Source organism: Homalodisca vitripennis, chromosome 1, assembly GCF_021130785.1.
Source record: "Homalodisca vitripennis isolate AUS2020 chromosome 1, UT_GWSS_2.1, whole genome shotgun sequence".
NCBI classification, from domain to species: domain Eukaryota; kingdom Metazoa; phylum Arthropoda; class Insecta; order Hemiptera; family Cicadellidae; genus Homalodisca; species Homalodisca vitripennis.
Window position 1 is genome coordinate 171,055,737 of NC_060207.1, and position 14,801 is coordinate 171,070,537.

At 33.0% G+C, this 14,801-nt stretch overlaps 1 long non-coding RNA gene across 1 annotated transcript; it reads left to right on the plus strand.

Moving 5' to 3' along the window:
- The first annotated feature begins 1,316 nt into the window (after positions 1 to 1,316).
- LOC124352723 lies at positions 1,317 to 11,227 on the plus strand. The gene is made up of 3 exons (XR_006921532.1): positions 1,317 to 1,436; positions 10,279 to 10,433; positions 10,909 to 11,227. It is a non-coding gene; the product is annotated as an uncharacterized LOC124352723 (long non-coding RNA).
- Positions 11,228 to 14,801: the final 3,574 nt, after the last annotated feature.

Genomic DNA, 14,801 nt, shown 5'->3' on the forward strand with positions numbered 1-14,801 from the left:
AACGGGCTTAACAGCTTCAAGAGTGTTTATTTTTTAACCTAAATTGATCAAACTAAAATAGAAACTTTCAGCACACAATTCTACCAGTAGAGTCAAAGGAATAAGACATAATTTTATAATTTTCGTAATGTACTTAGGAATTGTTTGAAATTCTTTATTAGTTTAAATCTTGCATATTAACTGTTTAAGTACATCGAGTTCCTTCTTTGGTTTACGCTGATGGTCTTCATTTCCGAATTTGATTTGGGATTTTCAGACCTCTCAATTAGTGCAGACGTCAGCACAGGGCTTACCTTTAATCTTATAAAGAATAGTATTTTGTCTTGCAAGATTTTACTCAAGTCCAGGGTTATTGCAGTTCCAGCATGCAATTTAGGACGGAATGTATTTATTTAGAATTTAAGGACTATTTCAGTCCAAAGAAGTTGGAGAAGAGACCTTAATTTGTTTCTCAATTGGTCAATGAAGACTCTTTTGAAACTCAGAATTGTCTCCTGTTTTGCTTTCAAATTACGTGACAGTGTAGAGCGCCAATTTAATGAGTATGTATTTACAGGTCATGTAATGGACTACAGCAGTTGTCTGTAAACTGTGGCTCGCGGGCCAATCTGGGACGCGGTAAAATTTTGATAGGTCCGCGGCTAGTGGGCAAAATATAATTTCTGTTAACAGCGAAGCGACGTTGTATTTCAATGCGGTGAGTGATTATTGCAGCTAGACTGCCTTAACTGTTGGTTAGAGCTTACTTTTAAAACAATATTCTTAATATTATATCAGTTTCTCATGCTCTTTAACTAGTAAGTTCACCGTGATATGGTGACGAATGATATGGTGATATGGTTGTTTAAGCCATAGAAAAGGAAATAAAGTAGTGCATCTGTTGTATACTAAAGACTACCAGAGCGCTAGCTTAGATGACGGCGAGTTAGAAAAACCGTGCCTTAAAAGGGCGGCCATGGAATTGAAAATTCTCCAAAACCCACATATATTTAATTCGCCAAGCGTGTCTCCAAATATGGTTGCACGCCGAACAGAATACGAGTATATAGATACTGACTAACATTAGTGACCTGTTTAAAGATGCCAGCAGAGAATTTGAGTGAAATTTAATTGCTTTCGGCGGAGTCATTGGATGTGCCCGATTCGTTGTTCCTTATTTAAGAAAAGATTAATATGGTAAATAACCACTCACTAGGACCCAGTAAAGTAAGCTGCTCTTTACATGACTCAGTACAAGGGTCATGACCAGCTGACTGTTTGTAGAGTCACTCCTCAGTTCTCTAAGACGTCAATGCTTCTTTTGATAACTATCATAACTTACTGTTGATTTTCAGCTCTCATTCGTCCCATCTGTCTGCCAGAATCTGACACCTTTGGTTCTTCCAGCCTGGTCGGAGAATCCTGTGATATTACGGGGTGGGGAAGAACGGCTTATGGTGAGTTAAAATTATATTTACATCTTAAGACATTCCACTATTTACTCATGGCAACTTGCAATTAATACTAAACCTATTTTACAGTAATTTATAATTCCCTTGATATATAAAGATACACATACATGTACAAGTTTACTTTTCACTTAAAATAAGGTTTTATTATTTTAAAAAATGTGATAAAATTAATAATTGCTAGAAAACACAATTATTTATTTTCTATTTCTAGTAATTGGTATAGCAGGATCATAACTACTCAATAAGGATACCAAATTATGAGGCAAAAATAACGGTTATAACAAAATGTAGGCACAGTGGTAATAAAGTTCAATAATGTTTATCGATCATAAAATCTTATAACTATTTACTATTATTTTGGAAGTGGTAATGACCGAAAGTTTGAGACGTTAGATTTTTGATCTGAGTTAGAGATAGATCAGGTTCAAAACCTGACTGTGATCGTTGGACTTTTATCAGTACCATCGACCTTGTATTCTATCGACTCCTTATTCTATTTGATAATATCCTCGTTTGGACCAGTGTCTTACGAGGCCTAAATGGGGATCGGTAGCTCCTTAAAAATGTTTCTAACGCCCTTTGTCTATCTCATTGTGTTTTTTATTTTTTACGTAAAGGTATCCACACTATTATTGTTTCTGGGCATTTACAACTACTACACAATAACTTCTTAGCTGTAATACACGTTCTTACCTTCACTGCGATGATATACAGGGTGTTTGAAAAGTATGGGTACGGCTTAATATTTTAAAAACCATAGCAGATAACATCTATAAACTTTGCACAGTGTTATATGGCTATGTAAACTATTTTTCCTTGCTATTACCATGACATGCCAACCATGGGGGGACGGCCCACAGAGGAAAACATGGAAATCTTAAATTGAAGCATGGGTCGAGTGATACCTCATTTGAAAGAGCTCACTTAGTAGAGTTGAATTCCGCAAACCGCATCTCAAAAGGTTTATCAAATCAGAAATGGCGGGTTGTTTTAGGTACACATTGTGAAGTACACATTATGCGCTGCCATTTCTGACTGGATCGTCGTATTCTGATGCGGTTGGCGGCGTTTCACTCTACTAACCAATGTGTTTTCACTGACTTTTTTAATTAGCAAATTATGTCATCTATATATATATATATATATATAAATGAAACTGTTCGTGTGTAACTCGCATCACTCACAAAAACGGCTGGACGGATTTCGCCTAATTTTTTTTTTAATTTGTTCGTCTTGATCTGTAGAAGGATTTTATAGGATACTTTTTTATCCCTTTCCCGATTCAGGATTCCGCCCCAACTGGTTACAGAAATACCCGTAAGAAATGCATTGCAGCAAACATATGGTTATTAAGTGAAAGAGTCTTTTTCAAATTTTTAATCAGCTGTTCTTTGTAAACATATATTACACTTATAGTTTTAAAGCATAGAGTAAGCTTAAGAGAAACGACAAATTTTGTTTAAACTGTTTCTGCAATCACTGTTAAACATAGACTTTACTATCCAGATAATACAATTCAAATTTGACGTAAAAATTCACCTTTAACTGCAATATTTTTAATTTAATATAAAACCATGCTCATGCTTGATAAGAAGAGCAATGCAGATATCATAATTACTATCTTACGTTTGGCTACAAATATAAAAAATGTTATAAAATCAACCTATAGTTGTTTTTTTTTTTGACAGAAGTAATGGTTCTCAAAACTCCGTGTGTACATATTCTCTCGATCGAGACAACAAAGCAAGCTCAATCGTGGCATCGGAGATATAACTAATTTAAATCTAAAATTTATTATATAGTAAAAAAAAAATTTACTAAGTAATATAAGGACTTCGGTTTCTTAAGATTTGCGTGCGAAGCCGTGGGTAACTTATTGAAATGCGCAGAGAAGCGCGCCGGGTCCGCTAGTAAATTTATAACACAATAAATAAAACTAAAAAACATCTGCCATTTCTGATTGGATAAACCTTTTGAGATGCGGTTTGCGGCATTCAACTCTACTAAGTGAGCTCTTTCAAATGAGGTATCACTCGACCCATGCTTCAATTTAAGATTTCCATGTTTTCCTCTGTGGGCCGTCCCCCCATGGTTGGCATGTCATGGTAATAGCAAGGAAAAATAGTTTACATAGCCATATGACACTGTGCAAAGTTTATAGATGTTATCTCCTATGGTTTTTAAATTATTAAGCCGTACCCATACTTTTCAAACACCCTGTATATTCATATAAAGTGAGTGCATCTTTTATAATGCTCATTTTTATAGACTTAATCGACAATATACATAGTTTATCCTACACAAAATTGCAGACAGGATAGCAAAAATTTTACATCTTTACACAAATATTCATTAAATAAATTGGTAAAGCTGAAATATTTCAAATCAGTATGCACTTAGACATTATTCTCGATTGTTGTAAATTATCTACAAAAATACAAACATAAACATAAAAATGTTTTAAAAAACGCTCGTTAAATTGTGTTTGTGTTTGTTTAGATGTTTTTATGACACCACCGACTAATTTATATATAATAATTTTTAATCTGCAATTCTGATCATAATACTGTATTATTGTACCGAAACCTTTAGATTTATTCTGCATCTTAAAGGACTGTCGTTTGACGGAAAGTAAGAACCTATTATTAGTTGATTTATTCAGTCCTGGGATGAATAATGCATTCATATACATTAAAATGAACTAAACAGATAATTCTTATTAGATCTTTCATTTTGAGTTTATTTTATGCATCATTTTGGCAGAAGCTCTTCCATTTTCCTTGTCTGAAAAAAGACAAATAGGTACTTAGTTATTATCCGGGGACCATTATGGAAGAGTTTTACTTACCAGGGTCCTAAAACACTGGATTTTTAGAAAGAACGGACTTTATTTGATTAACTGTGAAAAATACATGCCATTATGACGATCGGTTCTTGTTTTCTGCCTCCAAAAAAGAAAGCGATATCGGCGAGAAGGACGTCCCTATCTAATATTTATTGTTATTGAGCTATATACGTAGGTTCAGATTAGGTTATCATTAGTATGTTACTATTAGTGCCAAAGTTTACCAAAGATAACCTTACGAGGGCTCACGTGACTAGAACTTGAATTTGGGTTTTATCCGGAGGGATGTTTTTTTTTCGCCAGAGGTGCGGGGTCACCGAAGTCCACACTGATGGCCAGGGGTATTTCCGATCGGTACTTTCCCGACCTCAGATTGTCCAAACGACACACCACGTCGCCACGAAAACCCGTGTGTTCGTTATTCATGTGCTGAACTACATTTCCCAGTGTTTTATTTAACTCTAATTTAGTTGCGTGTGCCTTTTTATTTAATTTACCAAAAAATTTACATTTATAGACAACTCATTTCACTCACTCTGTTATGTTGAGGGCAATCTCGTTGTTCTTTATTACAATGATTACTAACAGTAATAATTAATAATAACATTAAGAGTAGGGGAAAGTGCGCTTAAGTTGCACCTGTGCCTAAAATGCACCACTGATGTTGTGGCAAAATGAACAGACATGCAGCGATCCACGCGGGGCAAGGTGAAGCTTCTAACAGTAAAACAGTCAGTACTACACACTTGGGTTTAATGAGGGAGTTGATTGTCGTTCCGTATAAAAAAACTTTCGTTTATTTCACAGTGCGCTTGTTATTTTTGGGTGATTTTGACTTTATGGTGCCACGATCGTGTGAAGGGTGAATAAAATTCTTATTATATAACTATATAGTGGGCAATCTTAGCTTTTAAATGAAACGTAGTTCGATTTGAATATACAACCTAACCTCAAACACGAAGTAGTTAGTTTCAATATGGCGATTTGCCTAAAATGCACCGCACCGGTTTCCCTAAATTGCACCTTTTTTTTACTGGTGCAATTTAGGCTAATATGATGTTATTCATTTCATATTGGCGAATAGAGGCAGAAATTACGGTATAAATGGAAGGAAGAGGATATGGAAAGGGCGATTGCGTCATTCAAGAACGGTGATATGTGCATTAATGCAGTTTGTCGGGGTACGAGGTGCCGAAAAAACATTAAAAACGTCACCTCGTCGGAACAAATACCTATACAACTGATTCTAAACAGGTGTTCGGTCGGTCGTCCCCAAGACTTGCCAGCTGAGTTGGAAAATTAATTGGTACAGCACGTATTAGATTTAGAGAAAAAAGTTTCTTGGAGTTACCCGAGAAGATTTGAAAGAAGTTGGCGTTTCAACTAGCTGAGGGTAATGGTCTACCGCATAGGTTCAATATGGAAACCAAAATGGCAGGGGATAAATGGTATTATTATTTTATTTCAAGACATCCACAGGTGGTCTTTACGAAAACCCGAGGCAACATCAATGGCTAGGGCCAGTGGGTTTATAAAGGAGAGAACGGATATTTTCTACGATACCCTGACAAATATATCAGCTGATGAAAAACAAGCTGCAGGCCTCTGAGATTTTCAATGTCGACGAGACTGCCCTTTCAACCGTCCAGAGGCCACGTAAGATTTTGGCTCAAAAAGTAAAACATAAAGTGGGGTCAATGGACTAGTGCAGAAAGGGGTACCCTGACCACTGGGATATTTTGTATGAGTGCAGCTGGTGTTTTTGTACCACCAATGCTTGTTTTCAAAGGTTTGAGATTCAAACCCGAATGGAAAATAGGAGCTCCTTCGGACCAACGTTTGACATGACTGAGAGTGGTTGGAGCAACGCTGAGGTATTTTTGAACTGGTTAAAAAACTTTGTGTCTTTTATCAAACCTAGTAAAGATAAAAAAAGTCTCATTATACTAGATGGCCATACGTCACACATACAAAAAATCTGGAGGTTATAGAATATGCTAGAGATCATGGGGTCATCTTGTTATCCCTACCGTCACACACAAGTCACAGGCTACAGCCGCTCGATGTCAGTTTCTTTGGACCCTTGAAAACCAATTTTCCACAAGGAATGTGAGTTTACTTTAGAACTCATTTGACAAAATTACTGTAAGACATATAAGCCATCTACTGAACGAAAGCTATCCATAAAATCAGCCGTCGTAGCTACGGCTATAAATGGCTTCAGAGCCACTGGGATTTGGCCTATAAACAAAGACCTTTTTGAAAGATCGCGACTTTGCCGTTCACACACTAATATGCTCCTGTTGTCATCAGGTACGACGCTGTCACAAAAGATCAGCCAAATGATGACGTCAGACCTTCAACCAGCCAAATTATGAAGAACGGCTCTGACCGATCTTTTATGCCAGAAACCCCAGTTCTACTGCTTCCGTTTGGAACGTCTAGAGCTAAGAAAACTACATCTATTAAAGACAGTACCAGAAAACTACATCTAGTGTTTTCCCTTTTTACCAGATACTAGTTGTTTTGCTAAAGAAAAAAAGAAAAAAAATCAACTTCAACACAAATTGTTGAGGTTCTTACAAGTTAACCACCCTATAAAGCTCAGCTGTTATTGAAATAAAAAGAGAAGACAGAAAAAGAATCTAAGAATGAGAATAAACTTGAAGGAAAATCCTTAGCAAAGAATGACGCTAAGAAAAAAAAGTGTTTCAGCTAAAAGAAAAAAATAAATTTGACACCGCGGAGGATCAAACTCGTTGCACGAAAACAGTAAATAATGATAGGCCTAACTTTAATGAGTCATCGTGGTATTGCAAAATGTGCGAAGAGAGAGAGAGAGGAAGGTATGATTCAATGTCTTAATTGTAGTGATTGGTTTCATGTCATTTGTGTGGGGGTGAAACCATCCAGATGTTTAATTGCAATGTATGTAAAGATATGGTATAATATCTAAACGCAAAATGAAAGCCAGTTATTTGAGTTTAAATATTATGTTGATTTCATTGTATAACATAGTAAAAGTTTTCTATTTCTTTTCAATGCCTGTGATTCATAATAAATGGTTTTTTATGACATTTCGTGATTTTATTCTCTCCCAAAACGTGATTTTAAAAACTGTGCAATTTAGGCATAATGGAGGTGCATTTTAGGCACATTAAAGTGCAATTTAGGAAAAACTTTTTTGTTTGTATTTAGCTCGCAATTTTGTTAAATGGCTACTTATTCAAAAATAACCATGAAATCCTTTTTGTTTAGTCCTTAATAATAACATTGAAAACACAAAATATTCAAAAAAAATTTTGTTTCCTGAAATATACATGAAAGTGCTTACTGGGTCTTATTGCGATATAGGCGCACTTACCCTATATAGGCTTATTACAATACCAATCTAAATACTTTTATTCTTATCTCGCTTGTTGTAACACGTTTTATAATAACGTATATAATATTTTGTCATGTGGGGAGGTCATACATTGTTATATATCATACTTCATGGTCATACTTACATCTATCCACATATTTTGTAATAATTTTCGTATTTTAAGTAATTTTAGGCTTTTCGGAATGAAATATATAAACAGGTTTAAATTTTTTTTAGCAATTACATAGTTATTATTTACCTTAATACCTAATGTGTTGTAGTACCTTATAAATAATACCTTGTAAATTTTGTTGTACCTTATAAACTTCAAATGCCTCGTCCTTCACACAATTTTTAATTTTCGCACATTATAAGGCTGTAAACACGTGCATATTTTTTAATTTTAAGGAACCATTTCTGTTATCTGTACGAAAGATAATAGATAAAAAAAATGCATTGACTATTAAGACGTTTCTTTTCTACTTTCAATTATTAATCAATCAAACATAGTACTAATAATTAATTTAATCCTGCTTTAGCCCGTGGAAAATTTTAAGGACGGTTTATGAAAATCTTAATTATTAGTTAGTAATGCTGATTTAAATTAAGTGCAGTATTTGGATATACAATCTATTTTGAAGTCCAATTACATTTTACTTAGAATACTCTACTTTTCTTTTCAAAGTTGTGTAGTGGATTATTTTATTTTTTGCACATTAAGTTTTTATTTAACCCGTTGACTGCGATAAACGCACTTACTGCTGATCCGACTGTTTTAAAGTCAATACATGATACATGTCGCAATGTATAGTTGTACAATTGACTGTTACGGAATATAATATTGCAGAATATATTGCAAAAATAATTCATTTTTATTATATTAATACTGTTTTTATAAATAACTGTAATTTATTTGTAGGTACTCTGGCATTTTCCGATCGGTACTTTCCCGACCTCAGACCAATCACGTCCCAGATCGTCTAACGTGATCTGAGGAGGGAATAGTTCAACGAAAAGCACTTCATTGCAGGTTTATCAGACGTAGTACAATATCACGCTTCATATATCTTTACGTTCAATTGTATTTTTAAATGTTTTATTATGACAACATATTTATCTGTTTTCGTTCTTTCAGTGATCATTTTCAATACGTTTTTGTTACATTTGTTTGGCTTACTTAAGCTAAAGTTATTCTTAATGGGTTTTATAAAAGTAAGGTAATTATTATAGAAGCTGAAGATTTTACGTTTAAAATAATATAAATATAAACAACTCTAAAATCGTCACTTAAGACTATTCCTAATCATTTATGAACCGCTTGTTACAGTTAAGCCCGGTTAAACTCATATGTGGTAACCAGTGCTATGATACCTTCTTGTTCGGTTATGGGCGCTACTTTGACACCACACCGATAGGAGCGCTAGTCATGGTACCTCGTTTCTGATTGGTTGTAAGGTTAATACTGTAGTGTCAATATCACAATATCAGCTGTCTAGTATAAATTACATTAATATGGCTATTCATTTCTTAACATAATTACAGTTCTTGTTGTTAAATTACCACAGTTAGCGTGATTCGCCATATTTCTCAATGTTAAAATTAAATTTATTGAAATCTGTGTTTATAATTCACACTCAGTTTTTTCGTTCTTAATACTTATTAAAACATTCATACTGTATGACATTTGACGTTTGTGTGTTTATGTATCGCAATCTAAAACAACTTAACAGTTGAAGGAAATGTTTATAAACGAAACGACAGAATTATTATTAGTTTTTGTTAGTATAGCGACTTTTACATTAAAGAAAATGTGTGGGACACAGTTCCAGCATCACGGTCGTAATGGACGAAAATGATCCCTTTAGAGTTTAGTTTGTTTGTGCAACGCTAAAAGATGTGAGAAAAATCTCCGATAAAGAACGATTCCCAACCAAACTGTTAACTGTGACTAGATAAAGTGAGATAATCGTGAGATAATCGTAGATACTGTGTCGGTTCCAGCCTACTTAAAACTAAATATCAGGCACTTAAATAATAATTATATCAACATTATTCGACGATATACAGAAACTGAAAGTTGCACTTTCCAGTCAAACATTCGATCTTTACGTATTGTTAGATGCTTCTGACTTAACCTTTAATTATGTGTCTGACCGATTGTTTTCAAAAGTAAAATATAAATATTACGATGTCTTTTTTGAACTTACGGCCGGGCAGGCGGACAGCTTGTAAGGACAAGCAAGGGCATTTAGCTGTTTCAAATCCACGCTCGACGTTGTTTGTTAGTGTTGTCTTGCGATAACCACCGTACCCGCTACACTCCAGTATTGGCAAGCACACAAACAAGTGTGTCAAGCTGAAGAAATATCAAATGAGAAAAATTGTGTTCGTTTATAATTTTTAACCCTTTCTATATTACTACCACCAAAACCTATTACGGCTGACAACCCTTATTTTTAATGAAAATTACTCTCATTGATTTTAAGAGACAGAGGATTATGTGCTTATTATATAATACGTTTTAGATCTTAGGTCTTGAAAAATGTAATTTTGTTTGTATTAGGTTAAAACACAATCAAAACATATTATATCATATAAGTTGTTTTGACTGGTCACAGGAAACCGAAATGCTGTTGTTACTCATCTTCAAGAAGCCCGCGTAGATATCACAGACAAAAACAACTGTTCAAACGCTTACGAAAGGTTCAGAAACGTTATAATAGATGACGGGGTCGTCTGTGCCATCTCTCCCATAGGTCAAGATACTTGTCAGGTAAGTTTTCAATCTGATGAACCAATTAACTATATATACTATCTGCTATTTATGGTGTCCTAACAAACATTTTGCTTAACTGAAATTTACTTTTCGTTATTCAGCTTAATTGTTATTATTAAATGACGTATGTCATGTTTTACCACCATCCTTGAAATGTCAATGAATTAGTTAGTAATTTCAAGTGATATGTTGAATAGTTTCTTATCAAAGAATTTATATTCATTAACTTTTACAATACCCTTAAGAAAATGTGAATTAAAAAATATAACCAAGCTTGACCATGCAAAGTCCTCAAAAAAGTCAGCTAAGATGGTTACTCGTTTTTTCACCTGTTATTGGTATAAGTTGCATTAATAGAGAGAGAATCATTGTCTAGCTACTGCGAAAGGTTTATTAAATAAATCGTAGACATATAATGTAACATTCAGTATAATGAAATAAAAGAGTACACATAGTCTATCTGTGTTTCCAGGGGGATTCAGGAGGTCCTCTGATGTTAACCTCGTTGGTAGGTGGTAGCTTCAACTTCTACCTCCTCGGAGTGGTTTCACGTGGATACAAGTGTGCAGAGCCAGGGTACCCTGCCATTTATAGTAAAGTGGTGTTTTTACGTGGACTGGATCAAAAAGAATATGACTTGATTCAAATGGACATTGATGAGTTAAAGGCTTAGTTCAATTGAAGCTCGATACAACTATTTATAATTATTGTAATTTAAACTGTAAAAAAATTAAAAAATAAACCTTTTAACGTTCTCAATAAAAATTATATGATTGGTGTTTTCATTAGTACATGTTGTATATAAAATGTACCAATATATTCTTACACAAATAATACTCATGGCGATGGAATAAGAACTGTTGAATATTTTATAAATTCAAGACTTAAGAATGCAAAACTTTCTACTTTACTTTTGTGCTCTAATAAGTTTTATTCTTACCATTAATAATTTTACATTAAAACACCAACATTATTTGCAAGTGAAAGGAACTGCTTTGGAAATCAGGATGGCACTTCATATACAAATTTAGTTTTGGGACTACTCGGACAAAATCTTTGTAAATCTTACAGTTTTAAACCATTTCCCTCGCGTTCTTGATATTTTTAACATTTTGAAATATTTCATGCATACTTTAAAATATTTTATCCAACAATTAAATACCTTTTCAGTTTTCAAATTAACTTTTAACACTTCTAACAATCTTGTTACGTTTTTAGATGTCGAAGTGCTCTAAAAACCAGAGACATCTAAAAACAAAAGTCCATGTCAGATACAAATTCTATGCAATATTTACACTATTAAAGCTGTAATCCTAACTAAAAATCTATTCCAAAAGTCTAACAGTTTGAGAAAAAATACGTTTTTCTGATAACTGTGATTATGACTGTCACAATAAAAAAAATAAACAAATGCTTTTAAGAATAGAGGATATTCTTCAAAGTTTTTAGACCGTTTCATGCAAAAATCCAAAAACTTTACTCCTAGGAACTACAAAACCCAAGCAAAATTTATTACTTCATACTTTCCAGGGCTATACAAAATTAAGGGTATCAGTAATTTTTTAAATAGCATTGAAATATGAACAATATATTTGCAACACCTAAACTACCCTCCGATGAACTAATCCAGAATTTCTTCAAACCTTTTGGTTTTGAACCTTGTTGTAGCCTCGGTGTAACACGTGCAATTTAATAATAAATTAAAAAGATTTCTGTAGAAAAAAGATCCAATAATTAGTCAAATGACTTGTGAATCCAACAATGTCATTTACTAATTGTCGTGTAAAAACTGTCCAAAAGACTGCATTGGTCAGACAGTAATTCCATTGCACTTTAGAATTTTCAAAAATCGCAGCAATCCAAACCTAAAAATTAAATTAAATCCTATTTCGACCCATGCAATCTATGGAGTATAACAAAAAATTCTATGTATGCTTTTTTTTAAATGTATTAATCAAATTCATAATTCATACAAGATTAAAATTAATAATTTCTAAATATCTCATCAGAGGGTTCTACAAACTAAACACCCTGATGGTCTAAATTTTAGATATCGATAGTTATAGATATAAAATTAACTATTTAAATTTCAAATTCATGACAAATGTGGATAAGTTATTTTTAAAATTTCTGTATTTTAATGAAATTTTTATTAAAACAGTGGTTTCTTAGATATTTCACAAAATAAAATTAAATGGCTGCCTTTTAAAAATATTAAAACAAATAAAGTCATATATTTTTCAGATATAATACCTTCTGGCATGGACCCGTTTACCAAGTTTTGTTACAATCGTAAGGATAATAACAAGTGTTAAATTGTCTGAAAAACTAAACAAAATGGCGAACGTAAACAAAAGTTGCTAAACGAAGTGGAAATTGGAAAAAATATTATCCTTCATTTTTAGTTTAGAATCACACATAAAATCTGAAAATGTATAGCCAGCCCAACGTTTTGGTATAAATATATATATATATATATTTATATATAATATATATATATATATATATATATATATAAATGGATATTGATTCATTGTTTCGTCCTAAATGTTATAGATTAGCATTTTCTAGTACAGAAATTGCACACAATTGAACCTGAAAACGTTCTGTGGCAAACCCTTAATGTAACACATAAATAATAATGTACTCAAAATGGAACCTTGAGGAACACCGTATTTTACTATTGTTACTGAAGAAGCTATTTTATGTATTTTTATAAATATGGGTTTAAAAACATTAGGACTTTGTTATTTATTCCACTATTGTTCAATGTATTTAACAAATTACAATGCGATACACTATCAAATGCTCTAATGAGGTTCATAAATATACCAACTGTCTTGTTTTCTCTCTTCACATCTTTCAGCAATAGAAGTTACAAAATCCTTTAGTTGTGTTAAAGTGAACTTTCCTGGACAAAAGCCATGTTGTGCCTGATCACGATAATCATTCGTTTCCAGATAATGTAATAATTGTTTATATATAACACGTTCATAAATTTTAGTTAAAGTAGCAAGGAGTGACATCGGTCTGTAACATGTTAACTTTCCATTAAAATAATTGCTAGTACTTTGCGAAATTTTAAGTTTATTTGGTCAAATTCAGGACATTAATAATGCTTGGATTCAAACTGTGTTTGCTTTATTATTGTCATAGGTATTTCGTCATATTTCAAAGAACTTAAAATTGATTTTGCCAAAAGATTTTAAAATTTTTACGATTTCACCAATGTCAATACTTTTTAATTTGAAGTTTATGTAATTAAATTATGCACTCTATTTACAATAGTATTGTCAGTTTAAAGTAGCTGAGTGAAATTAGTCAATACGTCTTCTCAACAGCATTTATTAAAATTTTACTGTAACTCTTTTGTTTGAAATGTTTTTAAATATTTTACTTTCCCTTTGATTGCTTTTTTTAATTATTAGACAATCTTATTTTTTTTATCACTTAGTGTTTTTTTCTTATGGAAATGCAAGTTATAATAGTGTAAAAAATTGTGGTAAACATATCACATTTCTTCTCTATTCGTACACCAAAACCAGCCATCCAAGACTCGTGAGCAAGATAATTTTTAAAAACTACTGTACGGTTTGGTACAGACAAATATAATAATAAGGTTTCAAAATAAAAACACTAGATAAGATTTTAAAGATAGGCTTGTATTGGTTTTTATTAATTTCAATCACTACATTTAAAAATACAAGAACCCATATTTATAACTTTTCGTTTTTTTAATGCCTTCCGATAGCAAGGCCATCTTCTTCAGATATATCACAAAACTAATCTTACATAACACACAGTACATCATTTAATTATACTCTCACTGGTTGAATGGGTAATGCAGTATACCTATTGGTATTCAACTATCGAATTCGTTATTGCTATGATTTAAAGTACTAAACCTGGTAAGTGTTCACTTTATTGCTTATGAAACTTTGCACATAGCACTTGACTGAAATAAGGACAAAATGAACCTTCTCATTTACAAATTAAAATTGTTTTTAATGTTTAGTTCCTTGATTTTAATATTGTCTCTCTGATCCATATAATATATTTCACACGAACTCAAACTGAGGTGCAATCTTAAAATATTACTTACTCTTACTTACTTACTTACTCTTACTCCTGTGGCCACTCGAAACCCAGATGGTTTTTGACCTCGCCAACAATGTTTCTCCAACTTCCTCTATCTTGAGCCACTTCCAGTGTAGCGCCAATCGTTCTTAAATCTTTCTCCACCTGATCTCTCCATCGCATCCTAGGTCTGCTCAATGGCCTCACTCCCTCTGGTTCCCCTCGCCACACCTTCTGTATCATTTTATCTTCTCCCCTACAGGCAACATGGCCCATCCATCTCATTCT